The sequence below is a fragment of the Ovis canadensis genome, chromosome 1 (genome assembly GCF_042477335.2).
Source record: "Ovis canadensis isolate MfBH-ARS-UI-01 breed Bighorn chromosome 1, ARS-UI_OviCan_v2, whole genome shotgun sequence".
Lineage (NCBI taxonomy): Eukaryota > Metazoa > Chordata > Mammalia > Artiodactyla > Bovidae > Ovis > Ovis canadensis.
Window position 1 is genome coordinate 174,305,262 of NC_091245.1, and position 18,324 is coordinate 174,323,585.

Below are 18,324 nucleotides of genomic sequence, written 5' to 3' on the forward strand. Positions count from 1 at the left end.
AATCCTTAATAAAATTCTAGCAATTAGAATCCAACAACACATTAAAAAGATTATACACCATAACCAAGTGGACTTTATCCCAGGGATTCTTCAACATCAGCAAATCAATCAATGTAATTCACCACATTAACAAATTGAAAAATAAAAGCCATGTGATTATCTCAGTAGATGCAGAGAAAGGCTATGACAAAATTCAACATCCATTTATGATTAAAAAAAAAAACTCTCCAGAAAGCAGGAATAGAAGGAACATACCTCAACATAATAAAAGCTATATATGACAAACCCACAGCAAACATTATCCTCAATGGTGAAAAATGGAAAGCATTTCCCCTAAAGTCAGGAACAAGACAAGAGTGCCCACTTTCACTGCTACTATTCAACATGGTTCTTGAAGTTTTGGCCACAGCAATCAGAACAGAAAAAGAAATGAAAGGAATCCAAATTGGAAAAGAAGAAGTAAAATTCTCACTGTTTGCAGATGACATGATCCTCTACATAGAAAACCCTAAAGACTCCACCAGAAAATTACTAGAGCTAATCAATGAATATAGTGAAGTTGCAGGATATAAAATCAACACACAGAAATCCCTTGCATTCCTATACAGTAATAATGAGAAAGTAGAAAAAGAAATTAATAAAGCAATTCCATTCACCATTGCAACGAAAAGAATAAAATACTTAGGAATATATCTACCTATGCCAGGAGAAATATCAATAACCTCAGATATGCAGATGACACCACCCTTATGGCAGAAAGTGAAGAGAAGCTAAAAAGCCTCTTGATGAAAGTGAAAGAGGAGGGTGAAAAAGTTTGCTTACATCTTAACATTCAGAAAACGAAGATCATGGCATCCAGTCCCATCACTTCATGGGAAATAGATGGGGAAACAGTAGAAACGTGTCAGACTTTATTTTTGGGGGCTCCAAAATCACTGCAGATGGTGACTGCAGCCATGAAATTAAAAGACGCTTACTCTTTGGAAGAAAAGTTATGACTAACCTAGATAGTATATTCAAAAGCAGAGACATTACTTTGCCGACTAAGTACCACCTAGTCAAGACTATGGTTTTTCCTGTGGTCATGTATGGATGTGAGAGTTGGACTGTGAAGAAGGCTGAGCGCCGAAGAATCGATGCTTTTGAACTGTGGTGTTGGAGAATACTCGAGGGTCCCTTGGACTTCAAGGAGATCCAACCAGTCCATTCTGAAGGAGATCAACCCTGGGACTTCTTTGGAAGGAATGATGCTAAAGCTGAAGCTCCAGTACTTTGGCCACCTCATGCGAAGAGTTGACTCATTGGAAAAGACTCTGATGCTGGGAGGGATTGGGGGCAGGAGGAGAAGGGGACTGAGGGTGAGGTGGCTGGATGGCATCACTGACTTGATGGACGTGAGTCTGAGTGAACTCTGGGAGATGGTGATGGACAGGGAGGCCTGGCGTGCTGTGATTAATCGGGTCGCAAAGAGTCAGACACGACTGAGCGACTGAGCTGAACTGAACTGAAAGAAACTAAAGACCTCTATATAGAAAACTATAAAACACTGGTGAAAGAAATCAAAGAGGATACTAATAGACGGAGAAATACCATGTTCATGAATCGGAAGAATCAATATAGTGAAAATGAGTATACTACCCAAAGTAATCTATAGATTCAGTGCAATCCCTATCAAGCTAAAGTCTCTTTTGTATGTTATGAATATTGCTATTCCAGCTTTCCTTTGATTTCCATTTTCATAGAATACATTTTTTTTAATGTGATTAAAAAAATTCCAACAAACGAAAGTCCAGGATAAGATGGCTTCACAGGTGAATTCTATCAAATATTTAGAGAAGAGTTAACATCCAGCCTTCTGAAATTATACCAAAAAGTCTCAGAAGAATGGAAACTCTCAAATTCATTCTATTTGGCCAATATCGCCCTGATACCAAAGCAAAAACTGACACCACAGAAAAGAAAGTTACAGATCATTATCGGTGATGAACATACAAAAAATTCTCAACAAAATATTATCAAACTAAATCCAAAAATACACTAAAAGGATCATACAACATGATAAAGTAGGATTTATCCAAGGAATGCAAGGATCTTTCAATATCTGCAAATCATCAATCAGTGTGATGCACCATATCAACAAATTGAGGGATAGAAACCATGTGATCAAATTAAGAGATGCAGAAAAGGTTTTGATAAAATTAAGTATTCATTCATGATAACACTCTCCAGAAAGTGGGCATAGAGGGAACATACCTCAACATAATAAAGGTCATATATGACAAACCTACAGCTAACATAATACTCAATGGTGAAAAGCTGAAATAATTTTCTCTAAGATCAGGAACAAGACAAGGATGTCCACTCTTCCCACTTTTATTCAACATAGTTTTTGTAGTTCTAGCCATGGAAATCAGAGAAGAAAAAGAATTAAAGGGAATCCAAATTAGAAAATAAGAAGCAAGACTATCACTCTTTGCCAATGACACGATACTATACATGGAAAATCCTAACGTTGCTGCTAGAAAACTACTATAGCTCATTAATGAATTTGATTAAGTTGCAGGATACAAAATTAATACTCAGAAATTTCTTTATTTCTATATATTAACAATAAAAAATCTGAAAGAGAAATTAAGGACACAATGCCATTTACCATCACATCAAAAAGAATAAAATACCTAAGAATGAATCTACCTAAGGAGTAAAAAGACCTTTCCTCCGCAAACAATAAAACTCTGATGAAAGAAATCAAAGATGACACAAACAAATGGAAAGACATACCGTGTTCTTGGATTGGAAAAATCAATATTGTCAAAATGGCTACACTACCCAAAGCAACTACAGATTCATTTCAATCCTATCAAATTACCAATAGCATTTTTCATAGAAGTAGAACAAGAAATGTTGAAATTTTTATGGAGACACAAAAGACCCCAAATAACCATATCAATCTTGAGACAGAAAAGTGAAACAGGAGGAATCCAGTTTCCTAATTTCAGACTGTCTTTCAAAGTTACAGCCATCAAAGCACTTTGGTATTGGCACAAAAACAGAAATAAAGATCAATGGAACAGGATGTAAAGCCCCAAAATAAAACCATGTACCTATGGTCTATTAATCCATGACAAAGGAAAGAAGACAATATAATGGAGAAAAGACAATCTCTTTAACAAATTGTGCTGCAAAAACTGTATGGTTACATATTAAAAAAATGAAATTAGGACATTCCTTAACACCATATTCAAAAATAAACTCAAAATCAGTTAAAGACCTAAATGTCATACCAGATAAGATAAGACTCTTTGAGGAAAAGATAGGCAGAAGACACTTTGACATAAGCTGCAGCAATATCTTTTTTTGATTCATTTCCTAGAGTAAGGGAAATAAAAACAAAAATAAGCAAATGGGACCTAATCAACTCAAAAAGCATTTGCACAGCTATAGAAACCATAAAGAAATTGAAAAAACAACCCATGTAATGGAAAGAAAATTTTTGCAAATGATGCAACTGATGAGGCATTAATCTCCTAAATTTAAAAGCAGCTCATGCAGTCAATATCCAATAGAAGACAAAATTCAATCAAAATATGGGCAAACAATCTGAACAGATATTTCTTTAAAGAGGACATACATATGGCCAGGAGGCACATGGCAAGATGCCCAACATAGCTAATTATTAGAGAAATGCAAATTAAAGCTATTATATAATAAGATACCTGATTAGACCAGTAAGAATGGCTGTCATTAAAATGTCTACAAACAAAGTGCTGGAAAGTTTGTGGAGAAAAGAGAACCCTCCCTCCTACACTGTTGATGGGAATGTAAATTGGTGTAGCCACTGTGGAGAACAGTTTGGAGATTCTCTAAGAAATTAAGAGAGCTACTATATGATCCAGTAATCCCACTCTTGGACATACATCCAGAGAAAAACATGGTTCAAAAGGATACATGCACCTCAATGTTCAATGAAGCACTGTTTACAATAGCCAAGAAGTAGAAGCAAACTAATTGTCCATAAACAAAGGAATAGATAAAGAAGAGTTGGTACATATATACAATGGAATATTACTCAATCATTAAAAAAAATGAAGTAATGCCATTTTCAGCAACACGGATGGATTGGAGATTATCATGGCAAAATATCAAGATAAATATCATGATATTGCTTACATGTGAAATCCAAAAAATGATCCAAACAAATGCATTTGTTAATACAAAACAGAAACAGACTCACAGATTTAAGGAACGAATTTAGGGTTACCAGGAGGGAAGAGCAGGGGGAGGGACAGATTTGGAGCTTGGGATTGTCATGTACACACTGTTATATTTAAAACAGATAACCAATAAGATCCTACTGCATAGCACAGGGAATTCTATTCAATACTTTGTAATAACCTAAATGGGAAGAGAATTTGTAAAATAATTGATACATGTATATGTATAACTGAGGGGTTTTTCAGGTGGCACTAGTGGTAAAGAACCTGCCTGCCAATGCAAGAGATGTAAGAGACAGAGGTTTGATCCCTGGGTCGGGAAGATCTTCTGGAGAAGGAAATGGAAACTCATTTCAGTATTCTTGCCTGGAAAATCCCATGGACAGAGGAGCCTGGTGGGCTACAGTCCACAGGGTCACAAATGGTCAGAGATGACTGAAGTCTTTTAGCGTGCACGCATGTATAACTAAATCACATTGCTATATAACTGAAACTAATACAATATTGTCAATCAAGTCTACTGCAATATAAAATAAAAGTTAAAAATAAATTAATAAAATGAAGCCCTGGTTAGTTAGTTTGGGAATCACTCCTGGGTCCAGGAGCTTCCCTGGTGGCTCACAAGGTAAAGAATCTGCCTGCAATGCAGGATACCTGGGTTTGATCCCTGGGACGGGAAGATTCCCTGGAGATGGGAATGGCTACCCCCTCCAGTGTTCTTACCTGTAGAATTTCATGGAAAGAGAAGCCTGGTAGGCTACAGGTCAAGGAGTCAGTGGCGGCGGGAGGGGGTGAGACATGACTAAGCAGCTAACATTTTCACTGTTTTTTGTTACCTAGGTCCTAAAAGGATTCCCAGGTGAATGCCTATTAACTTTGGGCATATCACACCATTGTAATGAAATGTTCAACTACTTACAGAATAGATTCACATATAACAATTTCCTTATCAGTAACCACTGCTGCATTGACCACCTTTTAAAATGACTCCTCCCAATCTTTTGAACTGTTTTTTTTTTTTTTTTCCAATGAGCTTTGAGTCTGTGATAGCATCTCTCTGAGGTCACTAGCCTGGCAGTCAGCTCTTTTGATCTGAGTTTCCTGATTCATCTACCAGACTTTGGAAGAAAGCTTTTGCTATCCTGGCAATCATCATGAACAAATAATTTTAGACTTAATCCTCTTAAAATAAAGTTCCTTCTTATCTGTGGCTATAAGTTAAGATCTTCTATGAAAATCTTTGCTGAGAATAACTCACTCTGTGCATGACTTGGACATTGGCTCTCTGAATACCTGAACTTTCTATGACCTTCTTAAGTAATGACAGTATTGGTTTGGCTGTTGTTCTGGTTTCCAGATGGGCAGGAAGCCCATCTCCTTTATAAGTGCATACTTAAAAAAATACACATAATTTTACTATTATTTTATCTGGCATGAATTTCTATTTTATTAACAGAAACATCCTACGTAATATCCTTAATTAATATTTTGAGAAAAAAGTCACAGTGAACTTGAATTAGATTCTTTGAATGAAAAGCAAATAAAAAGCAGCAAACATATATGGATTATCCACCTATTCTGTGCTGGACACTATGCTAGGCATTGATATGCTCTGTAGCAAGAAAAATCCTATTATTTAGGCAATGGCATTCTATTGTTCCATTATATTTTTAGCCATAGAAATTCAAATAGTTATAGCCCACAACTCTAGAAATATTTAAGAATAGCTAAGTGATGTTGTTACTGATGGATTTATCTACCTTAAAAAGAAATTGAGATTCAGTTTAATAGCCTGCCAAATGAATTCATTATCAAAGCTTGGATCACTATATTGAGGATTCTGAAGGCAAATATGAGCTCAGCATGAAAAAGCTCTGGGATCAATTAACAGCATCCACCACTTGTATGAGAGGGTAGTAGTAACATGTATGCTAGGTGAGAGAAAAAGTTGTAGAAAAATCAGTCTTTGCCTCTTTAAAAAAAAATGTGTCCTAAAGTTGTCCTGGTACCCAATAGAAATATATACATATTATTATTTCTCTTCTTCACTATCCCCAGGAAGGAAAATCTATTTCTTATGATAAATGTGTTGCATAAGTTTCTTTTTGATACACTATACATCACTGAAGCTAACTTTTATAAACTATAAAAACCTCACTACCACATACAGCGTTGTATCTATAAAAAAAGCATTCTTCATTCCAAACTACCAAATAAATGCATTATTAAGGACATGATTTAATTTTTTAAAATTCCTTTTTAAGAGAGTTCACTTATGCTTTCAGTAACCCAATGAAATTCTACCATAATCTGAGGACAGCAGATACTGAAATGGATGACATCACTGTTTTATTTACCAATGAAACTTTTTCTCTCCCACTGAAACAGGAGAAATGAAAGTAATGCAAAGAACAAGGGAAAAATATCCTAGGGTAGAGGAATGACTCACTTTGAAGGCTATCCTAACAGCATCAATTCTCAAAATGTACTCCTAAATATGTTATAAACATCACCTCCATTTTCAGCATCTAGAAATAATCTTTATTTGTTATATATCCCTATGTACTTCATGATTAAGGACACAAGTCTGAGTCTCAGAGAGAATTCACTTGTGTCTAATGTACAGAGAGTTTGAATTTCTCCCCTAGAAGCAATCATACACATGATTTACAGAACATCAAAGCCAAGAGAGTAGTACCATATAATAAGCTTTCTGTCAGAGCTCTCTGTAAGTATTGAAGTCAGGTCAAACATCCAAAGTGTCCATTAGTGGTAATAAGAAAGGAACACAAAATAAAACTTGCTGCCACTTAAAGTTGTACTAGTGTGGATAGCCTCAAAAGGAAGTCAAAACATCAAAGGATCTAGCTAATCCTCTACACCACTGGCTATTTTTTACCACTTAATACTGTGGGAAGGAATACTTTTTATTCATGAATTATCATTTGGAAACAAATTTCCTAGAGTGTAAGAAAAAAAGAGAAAGAGAATGGACATTTAGGTAAATATAGAGGGAAAATAAACGAGAATATATACTTGTTAGGACATTTACACAACACAGTTTTTCAAGATGAGGGTCACTTTTGCTCTAAGGGATGGCAAATTTTCAGGAAATGAACAAATATAACACATATTTAGTAGCTTGGAGGGCTTCCCTTGTGGCTCAGCTGATAAAGAATCTGCCTGCAATGAGGGAGGCCTGGGTTCGATCCCTGGGTTGGGAAGATCCCCTGGAGAAGGGAAAGATTACTCACTGCAGTATTCTGGCCTGGAGAATTCCGTGGACTGTAAAGTCCATGGGGTGGCAAAGAGTGGGACACAACTGAGCAAGTTTCACTTTCACTAGTAGCTTGGAACTTCAACACCTCTTATATCTAAGAAAGGTGGAGCATAAATAAGACATTTTGGTTTAGAGAGAAAAATTCTCCTTTATATCACCTTACCTTAATTTGAGAAATTGTTCAGCAGACCTAAAATGGCCTCTCCATTATGATAAAGTGATATGCTAATTGTCTCTGTTAATTAAATTTTGGAGGTTTTAATTGCAAACATAAGATTAGTTCAAAAATTAAGCCAAAAAATCTTCAGTAAATGTTATTGGATGGGGTGTTGTGAAGGATTCAGTGGTAGAAGATAACATATTTGTCCTTAAGGCACTAGCACATTTGTGGTAGAGAAAAGAGACACCTATGATGGAGCAGTGTAAAACAAGAAAGCACGAGGTCCAACGCTACATTAAATGATATGAATTCTAAAATTAACAAATCAGCACTGACTATGGAAAGTTCAGGAGTTCTCAGAAATGGCAGCAATTTTAATTTCTACTATTAAAAGTAAATATAATAACTATTAACAGTTTCATTTATAAATTAATCAATTAGCAAGTCATCTAGTTCCTACTGAATAAGCATGTACAGTGATTATTAGAGATCAGCTAAGCATGATTAGAGCTCATTCACTTAATGGCTTATCCTTCAGCTGAACACGCCAGCCACTCTGATGATTTTGATTGTTACAAAACCTAAAATTGCTTTAGTCATCAATGTATGACATAAAATTACTCAGCCGTTAAAAAGAATTCATTTGAATCAGTTCTGATGAGATGGATGAAACTGGAGCCAATTATACAGAGTGAAGTAAGCCAGAAAGAAAAACAACACTACAGTATACTAACACATATATATGGAATTTAGGAAGATGGCAATGACGACCCTGTATGCAAGACAGGAAAAAAGACACAGATGTGTACAACGGACTTTTGGACTCAGAGGGAGAGGGAGAGGGTGGGATGATTTGGGAGAATGGCATTCTAACATGTATACTATCATGTAAGAATTGAATCGCCAGTCTATGTCTGATGCAGGATACAGCATGCTTGGGGCTGGTGCACGGGGATGACCCAGAGAGATGTTATGGGGAGGGAGGTGGGAGGGGGGTTCATGTTTGGGAACGCATGTAAGAATTAAAGATTTTAAAATTTAAAAAATAAAAAGCTAAAAAAAAAATAAAAAATAAAAAAAAATAAAGAGAAAGCATAAGGAACGCTATGTTGAAAAACAAGTAAATCTTAAGTGACAAGTGAACTCATATGCAAGAAACATTATATTCTCCATTTTTGTTTGTGTGGGTAATGGATTTGATGACTCGATCCTGCGTGGTCAGCGAAGACTTTACCTTGGTCATGACTGGGTTTCCCTTGCTCATCCCTACCACTTGCAGTCAGAGCTTCCACGTTTTACACAATGCACAATGGGATCTCTCTAGTTTTCTCTTTTCTCTGTTTTTTTCTGAGGAGCTTATGCTCTGAGCCTTCTGGTTAATCTGTTAATATCTACTACCTTTGCTTCTGCTGTCAGGTTGAGGGTACAGACACTCTGAAGTGTTTTGAAACCTGGGGGCCTGTACTCCAGGCTGCATGCTGCTGCTGCTGCTAAGTCGCTTCAGTCGTGTCTGACTCTGTGTGTCCCCATAGATGGCAGCCCATGAGGCTTCCCCATCCCTGGGATTCTCCAGGCAAGAACACTGAAGTGGGTTGCCATTTCCTTCTCCAATGCATGAAAGTGAAAAGTGAAAGTGAAGTCGCTCAGTCGTTTCCAACTCTTAGCGACCCCATGGACTGCAGCCCACCAGGCTCCTCCATCCATGGGATTTTCCAGGCAAGAGTGCTAGAGTGGGGTGCCATTGCCTTCACCCCAGGCTGCATAGGTGCATAATAAAAATACCTCCCTCCCTTTCCCCCCATCACATCAAGAAACCCTTCTCCAAAGTGAGCCACTGGGTTGTGGTCTTGCCTTTCCCTCTCAGCTGATGTCTCAACTTTCTCAGGCTCTCAACGCCACAGAGAAGAAAAACCGTAAGACATTTTGCTTTTAAATGCTTTTGGTTTTCCTTTATAAATCTTCTTTTGTGATGATAACAAGGCAGATTCTTTTTAATGTAGAGTTGAATATACACAATAATGAATACTGTACTTTATTGCAAATTAAATGGATCTTCTAAGGATAATTTTAACCATATTTTATTTCTAGCATATGCATTGTCAAAAATTAACCCAAGTAAAATATGGAATACATTGTATGCTATGTCTCCGTGCTTTACACTCGATTCCCCATCAGTCTGTGCTAGTGGTGCTTATTGGAGATCCAAGAAATGTGTTTTTCATTCCTAAAAAGAATCTGCCAGCACATGAAATGTGGCATATCTTTCAAGGTTGGGAGCAAAGAAAAAGAAAATAGTATTTGGAATACACACTAGGTATAAGGAGATATTTCTCATAGCATGCATTAGAATCACATGAGAGGTTGGGTAAAGGTAGAGAATATTGGGCTTTATTCAGTTTTATTAAATGAGATTATTTGGGGGAGGAGACCAGAGATCTGTAAATATCACATGCTAGTTAGGTGGTTTTCCTGAATGCTAAATGTGAGAACCACTGTAGAAATCAAGCGAGAGGACTGATTCTAACATGTCATTATTTTCCAAGTCATTTTTTAAAAATTTCAACTTCCTCTTGTGCAAAATAAAGGAAAATATTATCTGCAGTAACTACACCAAAGAGTTTAAATGAAAGATCAGGTATGAAATCTCTGTCAAACTTAGAAGTCTGAAAGAATACACACAGCTCTTGTGAGTCTCATTAGCATCATACTTAATTCCTTTCTCAAGCTCTATATTCCTTCTTCTATTCTCTGTACTGCATACCCTGTGGGAACCCAGGCCCAGAAGCCACTAAAATTTATAAGAGAAGAGTCTGTGATCCAGTCAAGGAAAGTATCAAAGCTGGAGGGGTTTTAATGTATTTTTTGATGTGTCTAATTCAAAGTTTTATATGTGAAAATACTGAAGCATTGAGATTTAAAGTTACTTTGTCAAGTCCTTTTCATGTTAGAACATAAGGAGGAGAGGTTTTTTTTTTTTTTAAGTTTATCACATATAGATATTCATTCATGAGTTTGTGGGTTGTAAACTCTGTTTGCTCTCTCTTTTCCACTTGTGAACAAATTGCAAAAAAAAAAAAAATAATAATAATAATAGTAATACCAGGTTACCTGATGGCCTGAGTCAAAGTTCCACATTGGTGTAATTGTTCCTATCACAAGAAGAGTATCTGCTCTCTGGGTGGATTTTTAGAGCTTAATCCTAAAACCCTCATTTACGTTTGTTTGGGATATCCTTGATCTTTGTACTCCCTGCAAATAACTTAGGCTTCAATAAAAGATAGGCATACACAAGTCAAGAAATCTGTACAACACTGATAAAATATTTTGATTGACAATCTACAATCATAGATGGTAAACATAGACTGTTTCTAAATATAATCAATCACAGAATAAAGGAAAGACTTAAGACTCAAGAAGACCTTAGAATAACATATACTATGTTTTCCATTATACAGAAATACAATTGAAGCCAAGAAATACTATTGTGTAGAACTTTGAGAGTATGGTAGAACACTATCCTGATCTACTTATGTATAACGCAAATCAGTATTAAAAACAAACACAAGTTTCCATGGAATGTACAATCTCATATTCAATGACATGCAGAAATACTTAACAGGCAACTAATATTCCTTCCTCTAGCTTGTATTCAGTTCAGTCACTCAGTTGTGTCTGACTCTTTGTGACCCCATGGACTGCACCATGCCTGGCTTCCCTGTCCATCACCAGCTCCCAGAGCTTGCTTAAACTCATATCCATCGAGTCGGTGATGCCATCCAACCATCTTATCCTCTGTCATCCCTGTCTCCTCCTGCCTTCAATCCTTCCCAGCATCAGGGTCTTTTCAAATGAGTCAGCTCTTTGCATCAGGTGGCCAAAGTATTGGAGTTTCAGCTTTAGCATAATTCATTCCAATGAATATTCAGGACTGATTTCCTTTAGGATTGACTGGTTGGATCTCCTTGCAGTCCAAGGGACTCTCAAGAGTCTTCTCCAAATCCACAGTACAAAAGCATCAATTCTTCTGTGCTCAGCTTTCTTTATAGTCCAACTCTCACATGCATACATGACTACTGGAAAAACCATAGCTTTGATTAGATGGACCATTGTTAGCAAAGTAACATCTCTACTTTTTAATGTGCTGTCTAAGTTGGTCATAGCTTTTCTTCCAAGGAGCAAGTATCTTTTAATTTTAGGGCTGCAGTCAAATTCTGCAGTGATTTTGAAGCCCAAGAAAATAAAGTCTGTTACTGTTTCCACTGTTTCCCCATCTATTTCCCATGAAGTGATGGGACTGGATGCCATGATCTTAGTTTTCTGAATGTTGAGTTTTAAGCAAACTTTTTCACTTTCCTTTTTCACTTTCATCAAGAGGCTCTTTAGTTCTTCTTTGCTTTTTGCCATAAGGGTGCTGTCATCTACATATTTGTGGTTATTGATATTTCTCCCGGTAATCTTGATTCCAGCTTGTGCTTCATCCAGCCTGGCATTTCTCATAATGTACTCTGCATATCAGTTAAACAAGCAGGGTGACAATATATAGCCTTGATGCACTCCTTTTCTGATTTGGAACCAGTCTGTTGTTCCATGTACAGTGCTAACTGTTGCTTCTTGACCTGCATACAGATTTCTCAGGAGGCAGGTGAGGTGGTCTGGTAGTCCCATCTCTTTCAGAATTTTCCACAGTTTATTGTGATCCACACAGTCAAAGGCTTTGGCAGAGTCAAAAAAGCTGAAATAGATGTTTTTTAGGAACTCTCTTCCTTTTTTGATGATCCAACATATGTTGGCAATTTGATATCTGGTTCCTCTGCCTTTTCTAAATCCAACATGAGCATATGGAAGTTCATGGTCCATGTACTGTTGAAGCCTAGCTTGGTGGATTTTGAGCATTACTTTGCTAGAGTATGAGATGAGTGCAGTTGTGTGGTAGTGTGAACATTCTTTGGCATTGTCTTTCTTTGAGATTGAAGTAAAAACTGACCTTTTCCAGTCCTGTGGCCACTGCTGAGTTTTCCAAATGTGCTGGCATATTGAGTGCAGCACTTTCATGGCATCATCAACCGGAATTTCATCACCTCCACTAGGTTTGTTCATAGTGATGCTTCCTAAGGCTCACTTGACTTCGCATTCTAGGATGTCTGGCTCTAGGTGAGTGATCACACCATCGTGGTTATCTGGGCCATGACGATCTTTTTTGTATAGTTCTTCTGTGTATTCTTGTGACCTCATCTAAATATCTTCTGTTTCTGTTAGGTCCATACCATTTCTGTCCTATACTGAGCCCGTCTTTGCATGAAATATTCCCTTGGTATTTCTAATTTTCTTGAAGAGATCTTTACTCTTTCCCATTCTATTGTTTTCCTCTATTCTTTGCACTGATCACTGAGGAAGGCTTTCTTATCTCTCCTTGCTGTTCTTTAGAACTCTGCATTCAAATGGGTATATCTTTCCTTTTCTCCTTTGCCTTTAGCTCTCTTCTTTCCTCAGCTATTTGTAAGCCCTCCTCAGACAACCACTTTGCCTTTTTGCATTTCTATTTCTTGTGGATGGTCTTGATCATTGCCTCCTATGCAATGTCACAAACCTCTGTCTGTAGTTCTTCAGGCACTCTATCAGATCTAATCCCTTGAATCTATCTGTCACTTCCACTGTATAGTTCTAAGGGATTTGATTTATGTCATACCTAAATGGTCTGAATAGGTCATACCTGAATGGATGTGAGAGATGGGCTATAAAGAAAGCTGAGCACTGAAGAATTGATGCTTTTGTATTATGGCGTTGGAGAAGACTCCTGAGAGTCCCTTGGACTGCAAGGAGATCCAACCGGTCCATCCTGAAGGAAATTGGTCCTGAATATTCATTGGAAGGACTGATGCTGAAGTTGAAACTCCAATACTTTGGCCACCTGATGAGAAGAACTGACTAATTTGAAAAGACCCTGATGTTAGGAAACATTGAAGGTGGGAGATGAAGGGGGATGACAGAGGATGAAATAATTAGGTGGCTTCACTGACTCAGTGGCCATGAGACTGAGTAAACTCTGGGATTCAGTGATGGACAGGGAGGCTTGGCATGCTGCAGTCCATGGGGTTGCAGAGTTGGACACAACTGAGAGAGTGAACAGAACTGAATGGAACTGAATGGTCTCATGGTTTTCCCTACTTTCTTCAATTTAAGTCTGAATTTGGCTATCAGGAGTTCATGACCTGAGCCACAGTCAGCACGCAGTCTTGTTTTTGCTGACTCTGTAGAGCTTCTTAATCTTTGGTTGCAAAGAATATAATCAATCTGATTTCAGTATTAGCCATCTGGTGGTGTCCACATATAGATTCTTCTCCTATGTTGTTGGAAGAGGATTTTGCTATGACCAATCCGTTCTCTTGGCAAAACTCTGTTAGCCTTTGCCCTGTTTCATTTTGCAATCCAAGGCCAAATTTGCCTGTTATTCTGTGTATGTCTTGACTTCCTACTTTTGTGTTCCAGTCCTCTATAATGAAAAGGACATCTTTTTTCAGTGTTAGTTCTAGAAGGTCTTGTAGGTCTTCGTAGAACCATTCAACTTCAGCTTCTTCATCATTACTGGTTGGGGTATAGACTTGGATTATTGTGATATTAAATATTTTGCCTTGGAAATGAATAGAGACGATTGTGTCATTTTTGAGATTGCATCCAAGTACTGCATTTCAGACTCTTTTGTTGATTATGCAGGCTACTTTATTTCTTCTAAGGGCTTCTTGGCCACAGTAGTAGATAGTAGTGTGCATTATCAGATTGATAAAATGCCTGAAGGCATGGAGCACAATCTGACATGTGAGTGTTCTGAGGCAGAGACTTTCACTTTAATTATACTTCTTCCTCAATCTTAACTTTTTTCTCAGAAAGTTGGTCAAATTGCTTTTAAATCCACATCCTCAGGATTATGCTTATTTAGGTTTTTATTTTGTGTATACTACCTATTTCTTAATATCAAAAAATAAAAGAAAGCTCATATTTTACCATCTTGACTATTTCAATATAACAAGATTATTATATCAAGTCACTTAAATTGCATGGATAAAAATAGGTTTTCCAGAGTATTATTTTATATTACTTGCAGTGGAATTTTCTGTATCATGATGCATGCCACTAAGATCTGCTCTTAGTAAGTTCATAAACAATATATACAGTTGGTTATTAAACACTTAAAGAAGGAACAGTACACAAAAGTACTGTGTATGGGAAACCAGCCAACAAATAAAATGTCAGCTTTGCCAGCAGCCCACACATCGATAAAGACAAGTGTTCACTAGGAGGAAAAGTAATTCTGTATGATGACAATTCTGCAAAAATGCAACAATACAAGAACCTTTTTCCAAATAAGAAATAGTTGTGATTATTCATGCTTTTCAGATTTAAAGATATTTTTAGCACTCTGACATAAAGGAAGATATTTCAAATCTAAAAGGGATCAACCGTCATGTGTATTTTCTGACATGAAATTTACATAAGAACATTTTCATAGTGGAGGATAAGCATTAAGGTCCGGATTTTACTTTATGTCTAAAGAAACTCATCGTGCTAAATCAGCAGTGACTGATGCTTGATTTGTTGCAATGTTACATTTTTTGGTGGTAGTGGTGGTTTAGTCGCTAAGTCGTGTCCCATTCTTGTGACGTCATGGACTGTAGCCTGCCAGGCTCCTCTGTCCATGGGATTCTCCGGGTAAGAATAGTGAAGTGGGTTGCCATTTCCTTCTCCAATCATGTTTTTAAAGTAGACTTAGATAAATGCTCATATTAATAAAATATTTATATGAAAGGCTTTGAGATAGTAGAGCTTATTTTATTGTTATGAGAAAAAAGACATACATAAAATAAAAATAGTTCTTAGTGTTTATAATATTGAGGTAACATCACATATTTTTTTAATTCTTTTACTTAATCCCTCATACTCTTATTGATAGGTTCTTATGTCTGTTCATTTCAGATGTTTTATATAATGCACAACTAATACTCATATTATTTTCAAAAATCACATTTTGTGCCCAGTAAAGCCTAATTAATAGGAAAAATATTTGAGATAGTTTTTATCAACCAAAGATTATTTTTCCACATTCTTTCTATGTAATAAAATAAAACAAATCTTATAAAATTATAAACATACATGAAGGTACATATAACCAGAAGCATACTTAAACTGCACAAAGGCCAGAATATAGGCATAATGGACTTAGACTACTAGTGACCTTAATTAGAGAGAATTAAGTTGAGCACCCAAATATACAACTGAAGAAAAAAGAGGTAAAAATGAACATTCCAAGAATTTTCTCACTTCTGAAACCAATCAGAGCAAAGGTTATTTTGATTCCTATTGGAACCAGAGAGGTTAAATTTTGTTCATTAAGCCACACTGAATAAAGTATTCCATTAGCTCTCTGACACCAAGGAGATTACAAATGAGTGGATTTATTATGAAATATATACTGGAATTAAATACTACTAATAAAAGTGTTGCAACAAGTACTAAATACAGGTTACTAAGTTCATAGTACAGGCTACTCTCTTGGGTAGCCCCTTGTATGAGAGTCTGGGGGCATGGTAGACTTAGCCAGGGACTTCAAGGTTGAAAATTCTGGAGTAGAAAGAAAGGGTAGGAGAGCTCAAAGGAAACATACTGGGCAAACAGTTGAATTTGAAGCAGCTTTGATTCTAACCATCTGGGGACAGTAACTAAAGAACAATGAATGAGACATGGTTTAAAAGATCTTTGGGGCAAGAATGAGATTGATAAATTCAATGCCTAATCACTAAGGATTTGATGAAATTGATTATTTCAACCTACACTTGAATTTTATACATAAGTAGAAAATGGATCTAGAGATTCTAAACTTTTTTCGTGTTTTTCTTTCTCAGTGAGGTTAAATTATTTAATGACTAAAGTATATAGCAATTCTCAGCTATCATAACCGAGTTTCCTCCTAGTAACAGTGCATGTTCTTGTCTTTCTCCTCCACAATACAAAGGGTTTCAAATCCCAGCACCATCTGCACTAGGTGGAATGAGATTTTCCTTTGTACAAGGTGACCAGGATAGCTTTGTTAATACAATTTGTCATGCCTTTTCTACTTTCAGTACTTGGTCCCCACTGCACTGAAGTCCCAGTTCCCTGAGCTCAAAGTCTTTCTGTGACACAAATGACATGTTAATGATTAGTAAAAACACAAAGCAGGGGGTTAATGACCATAGCTGAAATTATGGACTTCATTTCCATCAGCTCAGCAGAGTCTGAAACATCCAAAGAAAGCTCAGGAAAGAGGCCTGGCTAACGCAGCCGCTGGTAAGCATGAGGGCAGCTTAACATTAACTTTCAGTCAATGATCCGCAGTTCTCATGGGGAAACTCACCATTCTCCAGTTCACTGGGCTTGCTGCTCCCTGTGGACTTTAGACAGTTCCCTATTACTCAGATAACAGCTGGGTGCCTGGAAACCAGTTAAGTTTTCATTTACGAGACGCTTGGAAGATAACAGTGGACAGAGCCCAGGAAAGATTTTTATTTGTGTCTGTGAGGTGATTACAGCCTACTTCAGAAGATGAATAGTGATTTGGGAGATGACACCTCTCTATTGGCTCCCTTCTCTAGACCTCCTTAGAAATATTTTATTTCTAATGGAATCCTGATCATACCACTGTCTTTGATAAGACTATTCAATGACTCACTATTGCGCTTAAGACAAAGACTGAGTTTCTTAATCTGGTTGAGTCTCCTGCCTGGTCTGGCTCCAGCTGACATCTCCACTGTTAACTTGATTGAGATTCCCATTTCTGTTCTCTTTACTCCGGTCACTGTGGTCCTCTTTCAGCAACTCTAGAGGACCCTGGTGGGTCCAGCCACAGGGCTCTTCCCCTTTCCGCAGATAGCCTAGCTCACATTTGTCCTTAAGAAAGCTATTCTCTGATCTCCCTGGTTAAATCAAATCAAATGTTTCCTAGAGATGCAATCAGAACATTGCTCAGTTACATACATTTGCATAATTAGTTTTTAATGCCTGTCTTCCTCTTTAAACTGTAAGCTCTATGAAATCAGGTGAGCTCTGTGAAATCAAGTATGGCTCACCTTTGGATAACCAATCACTTAGTACACTGGTAAGCAAAGAGGACACATTATGAAAAGATGTAAAGATGAAAAGATATATTAGGAGAAATAAAATCATAGCAATGGAAGTGCCATACACACAGAGACACATTTGTCTGTGTATATAAACACATATATGAATAGTTCTATAACTATAGAAATTGTAGAACACTGTGAAGATTATTAGAGCTCAAAAGTGAGGTATAAGACTATAAAAGGTCAATAGGTCTTTCAGAAAGGACAGGTTAAAAAAAAAAACACTGAAGAATTGAATAGAAAGAAAAAAACAGCAATAAAACCAGTCATTGTACAAATTTGTTTACATCAATCATATAGCCTACAATTAAAAAAAATAATAAACAAAGATTATTAAGTTGCACTGTGGCAACTAAACCTGTGAAATGGTAATATCATTATATAAAGATTAAATGTACTCTGTGCTTGAAGATTATGTAAAAAAAATATATGTTAGCCTTCTTTGATAGAAGTAAAATTATGCTTTCTCCTGACTCTAGATAAGTGTAAGAATTATATCTACCTAAAGTTTGTAAGTAT

General features: G+C 36.8%; 1 long non-coding RNA gene across 1 annotated transcript in view; it reads right to left on the minus strand.

Annotated features, from left to right (window-relative positions):
• The window catches only part of LOC138419514 (uncharacterized), a 105,144-nt gene that overhangs the window by 54,802 nt on the left and 32,018 nt on the right, over positions 1-18,324 (minus strand). The window lies entirely within an intron of this gene.